This window comes from Drosophila santomea, chromosome 3R (assembly GCF_016746245.2).
Source record: "Drosophila santomea strain STO CAGO 1482 chromosome 3R, Prin_Dsan_1.1, whole genome shotgun sequence".
NCBI classification, from domain to species: domain Eukaryota; kingdom Metazoa; phylum Arthropoda; class Insecta; order Diptera; family Drosophilidae; genus Drosophila; species Drosophila santomea.
In genome coordinates this window covers 20411265-20430000 of record NC_053019.2, presented here as the reverse complement: position 1 = coordinate 20430000, position 18736 = coordinate 20411265, and the positions used below count along the sequence as shown (strand labels likewise).

Below are 18736 nucleotides of genomic sequence, written 5' to 3'. Positions count from 1 at the left end.
AGGCTAAAGTTGTTGTATCATATATGGCTAAGAGAGAGAGAGTACTTCCAGCGGGAAATTATGTTTGTTTTGATTGCCGCCAGCTATGAGTACACTGCTAAAAAATAAATAAACAATATTGAAAAACGTGATGATGTAAGCTATTTACTTATATACAAGAAAGATACTTTTATGCTGTTCTCCAAGTTGATATATAGAGTGAATGATATAAGCCACTTTCCATTCGTTTTAATTATAAAATATTTCCCACAGCTCTTAAATATCGAATTTGAGTAGTGACCAAAAACTGACCGGGCTTAAAAGTGTCATACCACTGGGAGTTTTCTAATCGGTCATTGGCCTGATTTCGTTTCTCGCCTTATTGTAAACTGCATTGACCGTTAACGGGGCGTTGGAATTTCAGTTCATATTGTCCGGATTCTTTCATTAACTGGCCATACAAAGTACACATGCCCGTGGTATCGTATCATTTAAGTGCATGATTAATCAGAAATATCGTTCTAACAGGCCTGATGCCTGATGGCTTGATGGAAAAGTGAAAATCATTGTTCGATGTGTTTGCAACTTAAGCTAATGAAGCGCATTAAACGAAGCTCGGGAAGACAGAAATCCAGAATGTCTGCGTGTGTTTGTATATACATATATATATCTTGAAGATACTTGGCCAGAATTGGGCTGCTGCCATTGTTGGTCGTCTTGTCAGCATGTTGTCTGTGTTCTTTGAGCCGGTGACATAGAACGCCACACGATGGGGCAAACACAGATACAAACACTCGAACAAACACAAGAACATCTGGGGTGGAAAGTTCGGTTCTGGTCCGCTCGGAAAGGTTAATGAGTTATAAAACTTATGGCACTTACTTTGCTTAGTGTAAACGATACGCATTATTAAAATGCCTTTATGTGTCTGTGGGTCGACTTTGTTGTGTTTGGCTTCGCATGCAGTGTGTTATTTCGTGTGTCAGATATAATTTGGCTTTAGTAGACTACCGCTACCAGATACTCCAGAGATACAGATGTACATATGTATGTACATATGTAGTGTAGTTACACACATACGGTTTGTCTTTATGCTAGATACTTTCTTGCGGCTTTTGTTACGCTTTCCAGAACATGACTCGGAATTTTCGGCACAGCTTTCGTTCTTGTGTAGAAGTAGAAGTAGAAATAGCAGTTGCTTTCTTAACTGATGAATAAAGGCATCTGGCAGCGGTCGCTGAAAAAATACACGGCTTAAATGGCATTTAAAGAGCAGAGCGAAATGGCCCCAGAAACTGTGTCAAACCTTTTTGTAGTAGAAGTGCAGAAGTCGAGCAGAAGCTAAAGCAGCAGCAAGAGCAAAACTGGCAGAATCTGAAACAGAAACAGAACAATGCCAACGAAAATGGGGGCCAAGAAACGGGGCAGCATTTAGGCAGTCAAAAGGTTGCAAACACAAAAGCGTAACTGTGCAGCCAGATTCTTTAGCTTCTTTCTTGTGTTCTACTGTATTCTTTTTTCTTTTTTTTTGTTCCTCTCGCCCATTTTGCAGGTTGTAATTAAATCTTATAGAATGTCTAGGTGGATATGGGTGCTAGATGGTAGAAATAAGCCAGCACTATTGTGGCTCTACACCTTTCTCCCAACGTGCGTTTTCTGTCCGATTGCAGCAACATCGTTTTGGCCATGCTTGAGTTGCTCCTACAGTTTTTTTTATTATAACTCGCCTTTTTTTTTTTGGTTTTGGTTTTGCTTCCCTGCTATTTTTTCGGTTCTGAAATACCCGTACTTAAAAAGGCAACAGCCAAAGCCCAGCCTTAAAATATCCACTTAACAAGCGCAGCTGCAGCTCAGCCCTAAGTGGGCGTGGCTAGAGCTTTGACCCCTGCCATCCGCCCGCCCACATCTGACCCCTGCCCCTACCCCTCTCCACTACTTTTCATTGGAGTGTGTGGCAACGGAGGGCAGACATGGGGCCACCTTGGGGTGCCACTTTCGGTTGAAGCCAATTCCACTCGGCTTCGCCTAATGAGTAATGCTTAAAGGTGTCTCTTTGCGTACCCTAACTTGTGTAACTGAAGGCTTTAAGTGAAAACGAAGTGATTAACACGAAATGCTAACAATGTGATGTCTTAACAAAAATCATGAAAAATCTCTCTCTGCTTAAAAAATAATTTTGCTTCATAAATTACCACTTAGCTAGGGTAACAAGTTCCTAGTTCAAATGAGCTCAAATGTCAAATTTGATATATGACGGTGAATTGGTAAACGCAAACGTATTATTTTCAGCTTAGGCATTTGCTCACAAATAACTAGCTTTTATATATGAGGTATTTTTACTTCACCTAATTCATGTTCATGTTAAAATGTCAACCTCAGGGGACATTACAGTAAACAAATTTATCACCATTCTCCGTTTCTTTCTTTTTGTATTTGTTAGTTACACTCAACATGTATTACCATTTACAATTTTCTTCAGGTTCAGGGTATTTAAAGAGCGTATTAAAAAACTTGTTTTTCCAGGAAACTTAATTGACTTTGACAGTTAACCCAAAACCTGATTGAAATGTAATGAATTTGCGAGGTTCCAGTCAAAATGTTTTACTTTTGGGTATTTTTAAATGTGGATACGCTGTTTAATTAAACCTAAATTGATTTAATCAAGATGAACAGCAGAAGATTGATCGCATGGCTTACATATGGGATATAATTAAACTGGAAGTTAAAAATAGTTACGTTTGTCTGATAAATACTTAGACTTTAGTCTAGCTTGAAGCACTTCTCACTGACTTGTGCATAGTTATTTAGCTTTTCACTTTGAGTTTGCATCCAGGTGTGGCTAATAGATGCATTTTCGAACTGACATTCGTTTTTGAAGGCCTTTAGGTAAGCAAATTTATTGGCCCATTAAGAGCATTGAATTTCAAGTTCAAAATGCGATCCGAATTACCTTTCCCTATTGAATGAATACATTTCATTCGGTGCACCGAGAAAAAAATATATGCTAAATAAAAGTCAAAAATATGCAATGACCCTATTTTATTTACTTGCAAGTCTTCTTGGCATACAATTGAGATATTTTTAAATACATTACAATACATGTTTAAACATGAAATATAATTTAATTAAAATAGATTTTTTTTGCTATGCTATCTGAACGTTTGCCGTTTGAATTTTCAGTTAGAAATGCACTTGGCTAATAATTTGTTTAGCTCCTCAAAGCATTTCTGCCTTGCGTTGATGTAATTATTTCTGTTGTGGCCATTAAATCTTTATATACAAACATTTCTTGGGCAAAGGCAAGAACAGAAAATTCTGCCACATACAAATGCAATTCAATGTTGATCTGTTTAAATTCGAACGATACATCCGACACAACAAAAAACTATGATGCAATAAAATTTTATTGAGAGATAGAATGGCAGCTAGTAGCTAAAAATGCGTCCGGCTAGCGACACGGACATACAGATATGGCATTTGCTGTACATATATTGCTATATGCTATTGGAAATGTACTGGGCAGTATAGTATATCGCATGATATGCCGAGCGGAGAAAAAAAAATGTATTTACGCAAAAAGATGATTGTTTTGCATTGTGTTTTTGTTTGGCTTTGCTGGAGCATGACGCGACCGAGCTTAAAATTAAATTTGGAAAATGCATTACTGCAATTCCATCGAAAGCTGTACAAATTTTCTTATAAAACATATTTCATTGCAATTTCAGTAACAACAAAAATGCTGATTGCCTGCAACTTCCGTTGCGGATTTGGCTTGCACAAAATGAACAAAAGTGCAGAATGCCGATAAATGTTGAAAATAAAGTGAAATAAATGCACTTACCATAACTGGTGCTCCAAACCAACTGAACACATGAACAGCACTCAAAAGGCGAGCTGCAAACTTTTTTCGACTGGAATCGAATCGTATCGAATCGAATCGACTCGAGTTGAGTTGAGTTGAGTTGTGTTTCATTTCGTATTCGGATTCGGATCTGGCCTCTTGGCCAATCCACATGTGTTGGCCCAAAACATGCCGTAAAATTAATTTTACGCACGGCCTCGAATCATGACCAAGTGAACATCATAGTTTATAGTTGATTTCATTTCAGGCGAAGAAGCTCTGAAAGTTCATTGAGTGATTGAGTTGGATGGCAATGCGAAACCCTTTCCACACCAATTCATTTTGAGTATCGTAGGGCATCCAGAAGTAATTGAATGTTTGTAGAACATGTTTTTTGGGACTAACTTATAATTAACATGAAACCAAGTCGAGTTGACTGCTCATTATGCTGATTATCTGCGTGCCCAGCCTTCTTGGTGAAATTATTAAAAATAACCGAATTAGAGCTGATTTTGTTTTGGGTCTGTTCCAATTTTAAAATAGCCGCCCCATTTATAAGGCTGCCCCATTATTTTGCCACTGACGACTATTTTTTTTTTTTTTTTTTTTTGGGTTTTTGTTGGTATTTGTTACTGCCACAAAGTTGCTGCAAAACAAATTAATTCAAAATTGAATTTTCGGTTTTGTGGTCAATGGAAATGTATAGATGAAGTGGAAGCGAGAGAGTGTAGAGTGAGATGGAATAGAATAAAAAACGCAATTGTTTGCTTTTAATTATGAAACCGCCACCAAGGACTGAACCGAACGGAGCTGATAGAGCTCAGGTTACTTATTTCTGTTTTGTTTGCTGTTGCCGCTGTCGTCGTTGCCACTGGTGATTTTGCTGGCGCTTCTGCTGTTTATCAATTTTCAATATTGACCTTTGCCTGTGTTTTGCCTTTGTTTCTGCTGCTACTCTGCTCTTTTTCCTGCATTTTTGTTTTTGCCTTTGAATTTCGGTTTAGTTGAGCTACATTAAATATACACACAACATCAGCGCCGTGCCAGCGATTGCGTTGTGTTTGCCTTTGCGGTCGCTCTTGCTCGCTCTTCACACCTCGACAAGACTACTGGGCCGGCCACCTGGCGGGGAGTACGGGCACTAAGGGCGGGGGAGTTGGCTTGTGCGATTGGTACTGAATTGCGAGTGGGGGCGATAGGAAGAGATACACACAAATATTTGCGCTATGCAAGGTGACATTTTTCGGGGTTTCTCTGCCACTCTCCCTGCTCTTCGTTTTCATTTAGCAGCTATTAATAGGGAGCTTCATGTCGATTGAACTACTTAGGGCATGGGTAGAAGCGAGCCAGTAAGGGTATATTGGATACATGTCTATCTTGTAGCTATCGCAATATCTTAATAACTAAAATATTATTTCTTTCACAGTTTAGAACAACCAACTGTTGCGACTATTATAAAACAGAATTTTCCAACTCACGTATTTGTAACAAATAACATATAATATTCCGTAGCTTGCTCTATGTGGGGTGTGCTATTTTCGTTTAGCTTATACCAAAAATAAAATTTCCATCATGTTGTCAATTGAATTGGAGCGTCGATTTCAATTTCTAGACAGTCTGCAGACTCCCTTCCTTTCCTTCCACTCGCTATCAAATTTAATTGCAGTGCAATGTCTGTATGTCTGTTTATATAGTATCTAGTTCCATGGGGGAATTCTCAAACAATTGCATTGAGCGAGAGTAATAATGTGTAGATATTTCGCTGATTGATTAGTCACAGGAAGTTTAAAGTCGATAAGCGAAGTGCACTTAACCCAATTAGCTGAACAAAAGGCGATACAATGAGAGCATTTAATTAAATTGCATTCCATTCGCGGGCTTGTCGAGTTTTGAATAAGCCTGCCATTCGTTGGCCAACTATTTGTTTCAATTTCCTTTTATCGGTCCCATGGAAAATCAGTTCTGCTTTTGCTTTCTAATGACTTGCGTTTGAACGAAAGTTCAATTAGTCTGTGCACAGAGCGAAAGTTTTCAGCAAACACAGCAAAGAAAGCGGCAAAAAGAATAAAAAACCGACGCGTCGTAGAAGTAAATCTATTTGGTCTCACTTAGGGGTTTTTTGTCCTCAGCGGTTATTTGAATTTTCTCCGCTTTTTATTGCCCTTTTTCGCGCCCAATAGAATCGAATATAACCAGATTCTTTTTGTCCCCCTCATTAACATTTATTTGGCCTTGTGGCATGCCACCTAAAAAAAAAAAAGAAAAAAGAAATACAACAAAGCACGGGTGCCAACTGGTGCAAGTTCAATCTGAGTTTTATTGAATTCATTAAAAGCATTGCACACTTTCCACGTGATTTTTATTTAATTCTTTCTGTTTCCCCTCCTCCGTTTTTATCCATTTTTATTTTTGGCTTTGCTGACACTTAAACAATTAAAATAGGATTGTTGCGGGGAGTGGGAGGGTCCAGTTCCTGATCTGTGCCCATGGCACACATTGCAATTTCGCTGGTGTGCAAAAAATGCAGAAAAACTATTTGGCATGAATGTGCTTAAAATGTAGCCATCTGAGTATGTATGTCTGTCTGTTTCTCTTTCCAAAATGACATGTCGTCTGTGTGTGCAGATTTGGTTTGCAGATTGTATTTTTTAAATTGGTTTATCCGTTGTTATTGTTCAAATTTTTTATTCCAATTTTACGCCCATGGGATTGGGTGCCCAAATGGTGTTCTTTGTCTGCTTTATTTTGTCAGTTCTGGCCGTAAGTCGCATGAAATTGTCACACAGGGCGTATGGGTGATATGCAAATGAATTTTTAATAGAGGTTAGAGACAGAGAGCCATTACACAGGTAAAAGCCATAATTGCCATGTTATGTGTTTAGTTAAGCAATAAAGGGTTATTTCAGTTGGCTAAACGGTAGGAAATTTACTTGAAATTCACTCAGTTATATGCATATATATATGAAGATATGAAAATAATTCATCTTTTGTTCTCGCAGCAGCTGTTTATAATTAAAATGTAAATATAAAAATACTCACAACAAAGTGCTTAACTTAAGGTCTTAAAGTATATTTCATAGTTGAGATAAGAGTCCGGGTAAACGGCTTACGCAAACAAAAATAGCTTTATAATTTCTCCAGAATTTATTTATATTTAGCCTAAGGACACCAAACAAAGAAATTAAAGCCAGCTTAAGTCCGTTAACCACAAAGACCGAGGTAAAAATTCGGTTCTCCTTTTGCTTTAAATTCCCTAAATAATTATACCCGTTACTCGTAGAGTAAAAGGGTATACTAGATTCGTTGAAAAGTATGTAACAGGCAGAAGGAAGCGTTTCCGACCATATAAAGTATATATATTTTTGATCAGGATCAATAGCCGAGTCGATCTGGCCATGTCCGTCTGTCCGTCCGTCTGTCCGTCTGTCCGTCTGTCCGTCTGTCCGTCTGTCCGTCCGTATGAACGTCGAGATCTCAGGAACTACAAAAGCTAGAAAGTTGAGATTAAGCATACAGACTCCAGAGACATAGAAGCAGCGCAAGTTTGTCGATTCATGTTGCCACGCCCACTCTAACGCTCACAAACCGCCCAAAACTGCCACGCCCACACTTTTGAAAAATGTTTTGAAATTTTTTCATTTTTGTATTAGTCTTGTAAATTTCTATCGATTTGCCAAAAAACTTTTTGCCACGCCCACTCTAACGCCCTCAAACCGCCCAAAGCTGCTACGCCCACACTTTTGAAAAATGTTTTGATATTTTTTCATTTTTATATTGGTCTTGTAAATTTCTACTGATTTGTCAAAAAACTTTCTGCCACGCCCACTATAACGCCTACAAACCGCCAAAAATTGTGTTTAAGACTCTCCTTCTCCCTTCCACTAGCTGAGTAACGGGTATCAGATAGTCGGGGAACTCGACTATAGCGTTCTCTCTTGTTTTTTGAATGTAATCAATTTATGGTTGGGCGTTTTTGTGGTTACCTTTGCTGAAACAGAAAAAAGTGTCATAAATTGCTGATGTTAATAAAATTTAATTAAAGTGAAAACAAAGTCAGCCCATAAAGTGATTATGATAAACTGCTTGATGAAAAAAAAAGTGGTGGGGGGTCAAACAAAAAATGAAACAACATAAAATTACCGGTAAAACAAATTGAAAATGTATTAAAATTTACCATTTTCCATAATTGGTGGATAACTTTCAAGTGCTTTAGTCATCTCTTGACACTGGTATTTTTAACCCTTCAGCGCTACGCGAATTTATTGATGAACATGAGTGAGTCATTAACATGACATATTATTGTTTCTTTTTGTGCATATTAAAGTCCACGTTTTTTTTGTCCTTTTTCTGCTTTTTTTTTTTGTGTTTGTGTTCTTTGGCAATGCAAATCAATTTCGGAATGCACAGAGTTGCGATAAAGCCATTTGCATGGCAATCTTTCCTTTGTTGTTGTGCACTTAAATTTTAATTAATGAATTTGTTATCGTTTATCGTCATGGTGACAGCAATTGTTGCCATTTTCATTTCCCTATCCCTTTCCCGGCTCTATTCCCTGCAGCCACCACTTCCACCTCCACTGTCACCACTGATAGCATTTTCTCCGGGCAATCTGATTGCTGGGTGGGTGGGTACGGAGTACTGAGCCCTGTCGCATCAATGCCAGTTATTTGGCACAGCCATTGTCTGTCACAAATTTGACAAGTCACGCGAATGAAAGATGTGCCAGAGCACTCGGAATATGGGCCAATATCCATCTATATACGGCGATCTAATGGACTTTGTTCCATCACAAAGGTGTTGGGAATGATGCCAAAGTTGACAAAGGTTAATTGAGGCCTTTAGGCGAAATTCTGAAGGATTAAGCAAAGTGTTGTGCAGGCTTTGTAAATATGTAGTTGCGTAATGTAAGTGCTGGCAAAGAAAGTTAATTATTGATTTGCATAGCTTTAATATTTGCTTAGCATCTCATCACACTTTCTACATTTAACTATAGACTCCTCGGGTTTTCTGTAACTAGGGTTATAAAAGTGACTGGCTTTAATTACAAGACATAATACGATCTTGAGGGCGCAAATGTCGCATGTCAAAGGCCACTTGAAATTCCGCTGGCCAACTGAGGTAATTCAAGCGGTCTCAGTTGCGCTTAGGCCTTCTTATTATTTTTATGGCGTTTTAATGGCTTAATTAAACAATTAACCAGGCGTACCGCGATAGTTCAATTATGTAAGCAGTTTGCCAAGATGCCAACAATTAAAAATTCATTAGAGCGAGCAGCGTTGGGTGGCTGAGAAAAGCTGGAAAAAGCCGAGAAAAGCTGCATAAGCGGCAGAGTGAAGTTGTTTTTGCCTTTTGCGGCTACAAAGAATCTAATTGTATATCAAGTGCAAGTGCAATTGTACAAGTGGGTTAAGCGTGCGGTGGGGGGAGGCAGGGTAGTGGGTGGTTGGTGGTGGGTGGTGGGGCTGCTCTTCTGCCCCAATGAATCGAGCAGAGCCGACAAATAACAAATACAAATACAAAGTACAAACACAAGCCCCGGGTTGGGCGCTACTTGTAAACTAATTCAATTAACGTTTAAGCCGCTTAACATCATCAAGTGACCCAGTCTGCGCGGTTCTCAGAGCCGCGGAACCTCAGAGCCCCAGAACCTCAGAACCTCAGAAACTGAGAACCTAACCCCCATCATCAACAGCATTTAAGCCGCTTTAAAGAGTGACCCACAACTGGTTGGAAATTAATACATATTATCTAAATTAGCCAGGTATGCACTTAAAGTTTTATATCTTGTGCAATTCACGGATTGGCAACCGGTTGTGCCGATGGCACAACACATCTGCCGAATGCTAAATGAAAACATTAAAAAACGCAAACTCAATCTCAGGCTGTCTGTCAGCCGGTGTCACATCAAGTGCATTAAACTGGTTTTGCGGTTTCAGCCCGTCTCAATTGTAGGCGGAAGTTGGCGGTGTGAAGCGTTGTTCGCAGCCAAACGAAAACAAACCAAAACCAAAACTGGGTTAAGCAGTTAATCAAAGCCCCTCCCCCTCACCCTCACTGGCATTTGCATATTAATCAAGTTTACAATTTCCTTGTTCTCTTTGCAGACATTTCAACGTAGAGACTCTGGGTTTAAGGTGAGTGAAGTGAGAATTTGCTTTTGATTTGCAACCTCATATCAAAATATATAAAAATATATTCCCAACACATTATATGCGTCAAATTTTCACACAATCCGTTTCATCAACAAGCCCCTGATAATTTCCCAAAGTCTCGTTAAGGCCTGGTCATGTGCCGGGGCTCTAATAAAAAGTAATTTGTTAACCCTACACACACACTTTTTTTTGGGTTCATGGCCATTCTGTTCTGTGTGTCAGACGGGGGCTTTCCGTGTCACTGTCCGAAAATGAAAAACTTCAAATATGTACCAAACAGTAAAAATATATACACAACGTAAAAAATTGAAAATCCTCCTATTTCTACACCTCTCTCGCATTGTAAATGCCAAAAACCCTACTAAATATTGAAAAAAAGTAGAGAGAGAAATACTGTGAAGTTTGCCCATGGCTCTGGCAACCAACGTTCGATGGGTAAAATGCAAATAAAATACAAAGAAATATGTGCGAATTGTTTAAACTAACAGCGCACAGCAAGATAAATTAGGGGGTGATTAAAAAACAAAGGTTATTTAAGGTGAGCCGTATACATATATGCGATGAATAACATTGAATAGCAATTAGTTGTGTTTTCTCTAGTGCTTTAAAATATACAGCAATTCAATGTAATAAAAATGGTAGTAGAAAATTATTACAGTAATCAAAGGTGTGTTGCTTTAATTGAATATTGAGTAAGTTGTCTTCCTCGAATTCGTGCTCGTCTGTAACAATCGCCAAAGAAAAAATACTTAAGTAACAAATTTCGAAAATTCAAAGTGCAAATAAATTTATCTTTACTTAGCACATTTGCCTACATTTTTGTGGTGGTTTTGTCAATTGGATAATATTTGTTGATAACAATTTATATACACATATGCCTTTGGCTGAGGCAATTCAGTGTTTGTAAATTGGGTTAAAATTTGACGAAACCCGTCTACTAACATACATAGTATTCTTCTGCGTATATGGATCATGCATAATCAATGACAACATTTGTGCCAACAAGAGTCGCAAATAAACATTGTTGAATTTGCCGTCTCTGTTTGGCTTTGCATATTTTAGCAGGGGGCAAGAGCTAAGTAAATGTTTGCCAATGGCTCACAGCCAACCGGATACTGGGTGAACCGAGCACTCTGGATCTTTGTTATCTAATCCGTTGAATTCCCATGGGGCCTCGGTTCAGTTCAAAGCACCGATGAAAGATGATATGAGCTGCACATTCGCTTGAATTCAGTAATTACCAATATGCCCATATACCAATATGCCAATATACCAATCAACCAATAGTATTTGCACGTGCTAATTGACACGCTTTTCCCTGTGCGTGCCTACACTTGAAACATTTGAGCTGCCCAATAATGAGCAAAATTGAGATAACTAAGGCTACTTTGCGGTTGTTAATACTGATGAATTGTGCGGCTTAAGTGAAAGCTTTTGAATGTGCCAAATTATGCCAGCTAGTTGGCGTTTTTTCTTCCAGTCTACGCATGGTATCTCACACGCATGCATATTTGGCCAATATAACCCCCAACTTGGCCCCAAAATTGAGTGGAGCCAAAAGTGGAAACTTTTAGCATTTGCCGAAAATTGAAAACGTGTGCAAGAAAACTAATTTGATGAGCAAATATCGCCCGCCCGACTACCTAAAAACTTTGCTTGTAGTAAATTCGTTACATATTCTCGTTTTTTTTCCCCTTCCAGCTGCTAGCAACGATAAAAGATATTTGTTTTCACTCTGTTGGTAGTGCAGTGATTTTTCGGCTCAATATGTTTGCAGGGTGAGTGGGGGAATTATGCTGATTGCCTCGCGTGCAGATTCTGGTTATGCAAATGTTACGTGCAGAATTGCCAGGGAAATGCTATGCCGAAAAATTAAAAACCCAGCCAAATTATGCAAATGAACTTTGTCCCCAAAGGTCAAACAACAAACCGGGGAATACAAGGTAATTAAGCCATTTGCTTTGAGCCTCGACACTGCAATTAGCAGCGAGTTTTCTTCTTCTGGCCTACAACCCCTCCCCTCACCGCCCCGCCCTCTTTTCCGAATTAAAACGAAGGTGTCAACGTATTTGGCCGGCTTACAATTTTCCTCGAAAATAAGAAAAACAACACACAGAAAAAAAAAGCATAGACTGCGGACGTGAAGCAAAAAAATTGTACTAAATGAGCGGCAAAAAGCATTGAAAACGCTTTGGCTGGGGAAATATGCAAATTTTATGACTCGACATTGAAACGTGGCCATAATTGGGCCAAAAGTCGGCGAGAAGTTAAAGTTTGAGGTTAGAGCTTTTGTCTTTCCGAGCAGATTTGGCCTGTTCCTCTTGTTTTCGTTACCAAAACCCCCTTCTGCAGGAAGCGCATAATTAGCTTGGCCACGTTGGTTGCATTTATTGCCGCCGCTTGTTGGCAAAGTTTGGCCCAGAGTTTGTTTTTTTTTTTTTTTGTTGGTGCCGGACAAGCCTTTGTTGTCATTGGGTTTTTGGGTCGGCTAGAAGTTTATTGCTTTCGGTTTCTGAAGGAGTATTTTGTTTGAGTTACTGCATTAAGCTGGCAAACAACCCTTTAGATAATTAAATAGGTATTAGGCTTTGTGGTTGTGCGGCGATTTAAAATTCTCATAGCCAGCTAGTGATTTCAAATTAAACTTTTTATAAAGAAAACAAGATAACCTTTTCTTAAAAAAGTACAACATTTTTATTTATCTATCCTATGCACTGCATAATGATTTCTCAATTGCGGCAAAATTTGTTAAGCGAGAATATCGGATGATTTGGTAAATATTTCAACGCCCCATATCCTCCAGGCATTCCAATTATCTGTGAAATTGACTACAAAACGTTCCACTTTGGCAGTCGTCCCAGGAAAGCAATTTGCGTTCCGAACACTTTACAAGTTGGGCTGTCTATACCCATCTAACCATCTAACCATTCTGCTGCAACCCCGACCATATTCCTGTGTATATAACCTTTTAAATCTGCGTTGTCACTAGCCCAGACACACACACAAAAACACACACAAAGGGAAAAAATACATAAACTGTCATAAAGTAGCAATAATAATCCTTGAGCCTATGTCGAGAGCGTTTTACTGAATTTTTATTGACTCGACAAGCGGGAGGCGGCAGGCGAAAGGGAAAGTCAGCCAGGCACTCAGGCATTCAGACATCAAGGCATCCAGGCATCCGGGCGGGCCACTTCAGCTGTCAGGACAACAAGAACAAGGAGGACAGGAGCTGGAGCTGGAGCTGGAGGAGGATCAGGAGGAGGAGGAGCAGCCTTGGCCGGGGCAGACAATGGCTGTGGGCCCAATAAAGAGTCGTCATCATAATTTCGTTCAGGCTGACACTAAAGTGCCGAGATTCGCCTTGAATGCGGCCCAAAGCCAACTAAACCGAAAGTAAGAGCTCGGCCGTAAATGCCCGCTGTTTCGGCCCCATAATTCGCACATTTTGACACGGCTAATGGGCGTGGCAGCAATCGCCTGGTCACCATGGCGTATGCTTAATCTTTATTTAGCCAGCGGCTTGGCCAGTTCTTTTCTAACATCATCATTATCATCCACTGGCCGAGTGTTGATTTTTATTGTTAGCAAAATTATTTTTTAATTAAATTTTTACGACACGCGTGTCCGCAGACAAAAAAAAGTCCAAAAAAGGTGGCAAAAGAAGCCACAACAAATGGGGAGCGGCGGTCAAGACTCGAATCTTGCGGCTGGATTTGGTTGTAAATGTATCTGTATCTGTTTTTGTTATGGTTTTAGTTCTTTTTGGTTATTTTTTTGTTTGGGGCGAAAGTGTTTTTGCCCGTCTGGTCGCTGCGGGCTACTTGTAGTATTCTCTGCATTTCCCTGCACATTGCCGCAAAACAATTTTCGGGGGGGATCGGTGGAGGAGTGGGGAACTCCTCTGTGGATACCCGACTGTAAATACATTTGAACCCTTTTTCAGTCGTCTCGTTTTCCGACGCTTTTCCAATTTAATTCCTTTTGGGTTCTTTTAAAGGCACTGGCCCTGTTCGGTGGGCGTGTGAAATACTCGGAAAAAGGGACGCACGCACATTGTTGGATTGTGCTGGGAAATTCTTGGAGCATTTTCACTGCGAAGGGGCTCTGTTGTCAGCGATGAAAACATTGAAAATTAGTGACGAGTAAGAGTTTCTGGAGCAAAGGATCCTTGAAAGCGTTTACATCTAAAGAAACTTTTTAAGAAATATATTTTTAGATTAATAACGCGTATGTGAGTTAACAAAAATCCAATTTAAAGTTTCCTTTAAATGAGTACCTTAGTTAAAATTTATATTACAAATTCGTTGCCTGTTTTTTTTGTAGCGCATTTTGAATTCGATATTTGCCGCATTCATATTTAGATTTTTGCCAGTCTGTGTTTGTTTATGGCATTTGTGATAGTTTTTCAGAGTTGAAACGAACCGAATAGAATCGGCCGTGCCCTTTATTGCTTGTTTCGCTTTTGGATCCTTTTCTCTACGCTCCCTAACATTTTCACGCAAATCCAACAAATTCCCTTTTTTTCTGCATTAATATACGTTTTGGAGTTTTGGGTTACTTTGAGGTCACAATGTATGGGTGGGTGTAGGTGTGTGTGGGTGTGGGTGTATCTGTGGGTCTGTCGGCCCTTTGAAACAAACCACCACCCCCGCCACGCACAAGCTGAAATACAAATAAATTCTGCAATAATGTTTGTCCACTCCACGACACACCCATTTGGGTGTTGCCATATTCACGTGTCCCGTGTCCTGTGTGTCCTGTGTGTCCTGTTCACCGTTCAATGTCCTGTGTCCACTGTCTACTGTCCTTTTTTTTTCTTAGGAAGAAGCTTCTTGGGTGTCTGCTTTGTCCACTTTTAGTCCACTCGTAATGTCTTCAGCTCAATTCAATGGAAAATAATCGAATTTCGTACACATTACTTTGACATACAGAAAATTATGCAAATTGAAATTCAATTGATTGGAAAATGCGATGTTTTCGAAGCATCTATATATGTATGTATTTACAAGTATGTGTGTGTGTAGCTTGTGTGTGTAGGCACGACCTCACTCACCCACAAGTTTTCCATATGTCTTGCCATTATGGCCATATGAATTTGAATTCGAGTACGAATGCGATTTGGCTGGCAGGCCCATGGCCCATGTCCCATGAATTTTGCATATGTAAATAGGCCCAGAAATTATTTGGCAAAGCGGCAAAAATCTGTTTGCTGGCTTTATTCATTATTCATGGGTGCGGTGCGGTGCGGTGCGTTTTGTCCCTGCGCTATAACTACATAATGACCACGTTTATTTCTGATGAATTACATCGCTGGCTGTCTGTCTGTCTGTCTGTCTGTTTGGTTTGATACCAACGTGGCTTACTTCCATTGAACGGGGAAATCGGTTTACGGACTTTCGGCTTGGCCTTATTAAATCATTTTAATGAGTCAACCAAAGCCGTAGAGTGGGACAGACAGCCAGTAAACCGCACTTGACAAACATTTCATTAATTCGCCACCGCCAGTCCTTGCCAAACGTTCCTTTGAAGTTCAAATAAAGCCGGGACAGAGCTTAATGAAAAGGATGTGCCATTGCATAGATCGTTTATGGGCGATTTCTTTTCATGAAACACATTTAAACTTACTATTGTAAATTCGAGGCATATCAAATTTAAATATTCGTTTGTAAAATACAACAAATTGCTTTAAAATGAGACATCTAATTAAACTAATTAGCACAGAAGTCGAAAAGTATTGAATGACATTTAAATAATGTGCAACAAAAAAATGTACATAAAATAAAATTCATTTTAATTGGCATGCCTAATAGGTTTTAACAACGGCCCCTTATAAATCAGCAATATAATTGTTTAACGTCTCATTAAAATGTCCCTTTAATTTACAGGCAATTGTTGCATGAACATTTGCATAAAGCAAATCCATCGCCAGTGTCGAAAATTTGCATAAACAATCGCATTTGCCATTACAAGTCCTATCAGATGTCACATTAATTACCCGCATAAACCTCTCGAATCCTTGGCTTTATCCCTTTTTTTTTACCCGCTTGCCTTCAAAGGGATTAACGCTCGGCCCAAGTGTAAGCTAAAATAATTAGTGGGCCAGCACCCGATGCTTAATGGTCACCATTCAATCTCCAATCCTGGTAAAGCAAATACCAACCCGTCATCCAAAAAAAAGAAAAAGAAATTGGTGGGCAAATATTTGCGTGAGCGCACTTGAAGCGAGGTGAACCATTAATTTCAATTAATTTGATTTATGGCAAACTGAAAATGCCGGTCGCCCCCTCAAATAGATTTTCACAATTCAGATTCTGATTTTTTGTGCGTGTAATTGGTGCGGTTAATTCTTACGAGCTTACCACCACCCACACAGCCAACTGCCAAACGCCTACCGCCGTCGGGAAATGCAAAAATAATGCGCTGCTTTCCATTGTTAACTAATTAAGGTCAAACTACATAATGCCAATCATTTGTTTTGGCGCCAGGCACTTGAGATTCTTCTCTTTTGCCGCGAAAATTGCATTTCCAATGAACGTCGTCGCACACAGCTGGGCGACAACTCGATAATTTCCAAATGGCAAATGGCAAAAGGCAAACAAACCGGCCCAAAAGGGAAAACAAACTTGGCCAAAACGTTTGCCTAATTTCGCTACGCCTTTTGGTCGTGTGGCAATTACACCTGGGCGGCAAAAGGGGGCGGGGGCAGTTGAAAGAGCGGCTAAAACAAATCATTTGTTTGCACAAGCGCGACAAAGCGAACTCTTGAACTTTTCCGCAGCTGCACAGTGGTGCAAATGTGATTATGCAACTTAGCTGGGAAAGTTACATGCAGAAAAAGCTGTCTGCTTACTACAATTATGATCTTTTAGAAAGTTTAGAAGTTCCTTAAGAAAGTTTAATACATCCTTTATGTGGCAGGCATTTCGTGGCATTTGCTACACTGTGCATCGCGGACTTTAGTTTGTCGGCGCTACCGTCTTCTTGTTCGCCCGTCCGGGACTGTAATTTTGTTGCAAGTCGCTTGGCACATTAAATGCATTACGTTTTGTGTTTGTTTTGTTTGTTTTGTTTGCTGGCTGGCTGGATGGCTGGATGGCCTGCCTTTTGGCTTCGGTTCGTGCAGCCGTGACAGCTGACAGTTGGCGGGAAATAACAAATAAATTGACAGATGACCTGACAATTGATTTCGTTACGTCTTCTACCGAACTCGGATCTCGGAGCTCGGGAATCGGGACTAGGTACTGTAGAGACTCTGAAGGACCGGGCATCCGGACCACCGTGCAAGGTGGAGCAAACTTGCATTGAACGAATGCAATTAAAACACAGCTGCTGGGAAATGTTATCAAAATGCAAATTGCATTTGTTTTGCCGCTGGAAAAAGTCAATAACAGCCAGAGAAAACTAACAGGGGGGAAATTGTTCGGTTGAATTCGGTTGGCGGTGGGTGGATTGCCGTGCAAAAAATGTTTCACCCAAAAGTCTTCGGTGCGAGATACAGGAATCGTGGCCACGCTGAGTGGTCATCCCCTTGGGCAACTCAATGGTGGGGTTGGCAACTCTGGCAGCGAAGTTTTACTATTTATTCCAGCAGCCCTCCCCCCACGAAACAGTCGCCTCAACAAATAACAATTTCAATTTCGCCTACCGCGCGGAGCGCTCAGCTCAACGTATATTCAAATTTTGTAACTTCGATGCCGCAGGACGAAGGCCGCCCCAAGGATCGATGGCTGGCGACAGTGAGCACAAACCGTTTTCGCACACACGCTTCATGCCGCACAGACCAGAGTTGCCGCCGGGTGGCAAAAAACAAAAAAAAAACTAACAATAATGACAGCAAATCAATATCATTGTCAAGGTTCCCCGAAGGCCCGGCAACACCAGCCACAAAGTAAGAGTCTTTATTGTAATGCCCCCTCATCCCTTTTGTAGTTCCACCTTTTTAGACACTAGACACGTTGGTGGTAGAAAGGTGGTGAGTGAGTGTGTGTGATTTGCATGGCTTTTTCTGTTTCTGTTTTTTTTTTTTACTCACGGTTCCGGTCCTTTTCATTTGGCGTTGGCAAACATAACGCGCACTTACGTTTACGCCCTTCGGATACGGTCACCTGCCACGCCCCCATTTTCATTCACTTACACTCACAGCCGCCTCCATTCAATGTTTCCTTTCGCTTTTCCCATTTTTACGACGACACAGGAAAAAAAAGATGTAAATGTTTAAAATATTTGTATTTAATTGAATTATAGAAAAATAAATATTTAGATATATTATATATGTTTTGTACTAGACAATCGCATTAAATTATTGGTGTGTTATAAAGTTATAATACGCAGTAATTAAAAGCACAATAACTGCCAAACTTTATGCACTAAATATGATGCTCGAAGCATTATAAGTATTTTTGCTAATTAATGGTATTTTGCAGAAATTTTAAATGAAATAATTAAATCCATGTTTGTTTCTCTACACTCGAGTCAGTGGGTTGTGTATTGCAATGCACTTGAATTGCAGTTGCAGCTGCACAAAAAATTGAGTGCGGCGAGAGAGGAAAATAAAACCCGACTCGATGCTGCTATTTCAGTTACCGCACTGGTCAGCTAAGAGGGGTCAAAGGGTGGCCGTTGGGGGATCCTGGGGGAATCGGTTGGAGGGGGATGCCCATGGGAAAGCAGATAGTGCGGCTAGCCCCCTAGCCCCTTGCCACTTGCCCCTCGCCCCCTTGGACGAAGGAGCCATCGCATATGTGCTGCTATTCAGTCACGC

The 18736-nt window shown here is 40.1% G+C and overlaps 1 protein-coding gene across 4 annotated transcripts in view; it reads left to right on the top strand.

The window, feature by feature from the left end:
• LOC120451154 (extracellular serine/threonine protein CG31145) overlaps window positions 1-18736 on the top strand; it is a 65797-nt gene that overhangs the window by 6907 nt on the left and 40154 nt on the right. For all 4 annotated transcript variants that reach the window (XM_039634581.1, XM_039634583.1, XM_044006283.1 and 1 more), the window contains one exon: window positions 9925-9954. The gene's annotated coding sequence lies outside the window, so the exon portion shown is untranslated. The remainder of the gene's footprint in view (window positions 1-9924; window positions 9955-18736) is intronic.